Below are 2,500 nucleotides of genomic sequence, written 5' to 3'. Positions count from 1 at the left end.
ACGCAGCTAGCTGCGTCCTTCATCGACTCACGAGCCGAGTGATCCACCGCCAAGAGCCATCCACGATTGTTTCGCTCGCACAGTGCCTCGCACTAAAGGGTGACAAAATATACCGCGCCGAGCGGTCGGCCAGGCCGACGCTTGAAGCCGGAGCGCGCGGCACCGCGGCACTCGACGCGCAAACATTACCGGGTGACCGAATCGCCGGCCGGCGCGCCGCTCCTCGCGGGTCGGGCGCCGGGTAGCAAAAACTTTTTCTCTCGCTTGTCCGAGTTTCGCGTTCGCCGAAGCGTTTGCGAGACCGTTAATGATCCTTCCGCAGGTTCACCTACGGAAACCTTGTTACGACTTTTACTTCCTCTAAATGATCAAGTTAGATCGTCTTCTCGGACGCCGGCTCGACCGTTGCCGGCCGCGCCAGGTCCAATCGGAGGACCTCACTAAACCATTCAATCGGTAGTAGCGACGGGCGGTGTGTACAAAGGGCAGGGACGTAATCAACGCGAGCTAATGACTCGCGCTTACTGGGAATTCCTCGTTCAAGGGAAATAATTGCAATTCCCTATCCCTAGCACGACCGGGGTTCAGCGGGTTACCCAGACCTGTCGGCCAAGGCGAGCACATGCTGATCCGGTCAGTGTAGCGCGCGTGCGGCCCCGAACATCTAAGGGCATCACAGACCTGTTATTGCTCAATCTCGTGTGGCTAAACGCCACTAGTCCCTCTAAGAAGTTAGACGCCGACCGATTGGGTCGCGTAACTAGTTAGCAAGCCAGAGTCTCGTTCGTTATCGGAATTAACCAGACAAATCGCTCCACCAACTAAGAACGGCCATGCACCACCACCCACAGAATCAAGAAAGAGCTCTCAATCTGTCAATCCTCACTGTGTCCGGGCCGGGTGAGATTTCCCGTGTTGAGTCAAATTAAGCCGCAGGCTCCACTCCTGGTGGTGCCCTTCCGTCAATTCCTTTAAGTTTCAGCTTTGCAACCATACTTCCCCCGGAACCCAAAGACTTTGGTTTCCCGCAAGCTGCCGGAGAGGTCGTAAAACTAACGCCCCCCGATCGCTAGTTGGCATCGTTTATAGTCAGAACTAGGACGGTATCTGATCGTCTTCGAACCTCTGACTTTCGCTCTTGATTAAAGAAAACATTCTTGGCAAATGCTTTCGCAGTCGTTCGTCTTGCGCCGATCCAAGAATTTCACCTCTAACGGCACAGTACGAATGCCCCCGTCTGTCCCTCTTAATCATTACCTCGCGCTCCGAAAACCAACAAAATAGAACCGAGGTCCTATTCCATTATTCCATGCACCATTATTCAGGCGAATCGCCTGCTTTGAACACTCTAATTTTTTCAAAGTAAACGTTCCGGCCGCCGCCGACACTCAGTCAAGGGCACCGGCGGAGAACCGGAGGTGAGGCCAGGACGGCCAGTACACGCCTTGCGACGGACCGGCCGCCTGCGCCCAAAATCCAACTACGAGCTTTTTAACCGCAACAACTTAAATATACACTTTTGGAGCTGGAATTACCGCGGCTGCTGGCACCAGACTTGCCCTCCAATGGATACTCGTTAAAGGTTTTAAAGTGTACTCATTCCAATTACAGGGCCTCGTTTAGAGTCCTGTATTGTTATTTTTCGTCACTACCTCCCCGCGTCGGGAATGGGTAATTTGCGCGCCTGCTGCCTTCCTTGGATGTGGTAGCCGTTTCTCAGGCTCCCTCTCCGGAATCGAACCCTGATTCTCCGTTACCCGTAAGAACCTCGGTAGGCCAGTACCGTACCGACGAAAGTTGATAGGGCAGACACTTCAATGATCCGTCGCCGGTGCGAGACCGTGCGATCCGCAAAGTTATCCAGAGTCACCAAAGGTTGCGGGCCGAAGCCCGGTCGGTTTTTGGTCTGATAAAAGCACGCCTCCCGCGAGGTCGGCGCTTCACGCATGTATTAGCTCTAGCATTTCCACAGTTAACCACGTAAAACGTACGATCAAATGAACCATAACTGATTTAATGAGCCATTCGCAGTTTCACTGTACGAGAGCTCGTACTTAGACTTGCATGGCTTAATCTTTGAGACAAGCATATGACTACTGGCAGGATCAACCAGGTAGCTACTTTAGCGTAGCCCCGAAAGGCCGACGAAGGAGGCGCCGCTGATGCGGCGCCGTCGCTCGGTCGATGCGAAACCCGAAGGCTTCTCCGTTAAAATTTCGTTCTTTGCTCGGCTGCCCGAACTCAGAAAACCGTCACCGCCCGTCGCACCCGCCGGAGTAAGACTTCGTCGGCAGGCCTTTCGACCGCCACGTCGCCAACACCGGCGCGAGCGCAACGCACGCCAGACAACTTCGCCGAAGCGACCGCTCAGAACCCGACAAACTGACACTCGGCTCTTCGCGCAGCAGCAACATCTGCCCAGCGAGCCAATCGCCTTTTCACCGATTCTTTACTTGTCGAAGCTTGTCAGCTCCCACAAGTATAGCAAAGATGAGTGTTG

The 2,500-nt window shown here is 54.3% G+C and overlaps 2 non-coding genes across 2 annotated transcripts in view; both read right to left on the bottom strand.

The window, feature by feature from the left end:
- LOC146144419 (5.8S ribosomal RNA) overlaps nucleotides 1-58 on the bottom strand; it is a 154-nt gene extending 96 nt beyond the window's left edge. Inside the window, exon 1 of the ribosomal RNA XR_014498956.1 lies at nucleotides 1-58. This exon is cut by the window's left edge and continues 96 nt beyond it. This is a non-coding gene — a ribosomal RNA (5.8S ribosomal RNA).
- A 247-nt stretch (nucleotides 59-305) lies between these two features.
- LOC146144418 (small subunit ribosomal RNA) lies at nucleotides 306-2,116 on the bottom strand. Its single transcript, XR_014500754.1, has one exon. It is a non-coding gene; the product is annotated as a small subunit ribosomal RNA (ribosomal RNA).
- Nucleotides 2,117-2,500: the final 384 nt, after the last annotated feature.

This window comes from Ascidiella aspersa, chromosome 5, assembly GCF_963924565.1.
Source record: "Ascidiella aspersa chromosome 5, kaAscAspe10.2, whole genome shotgun sequence".
Taxonomy (NCBI): Eukaryota; Metazoa; Chordata; class Ascidiacea; order Phlebobranchia; family Ascidiidae; genus Ascidiella; species Ascidiella aspersa.
This window is presented reverse-complemented; position numbering and strand designations above follow the sequence as displayed.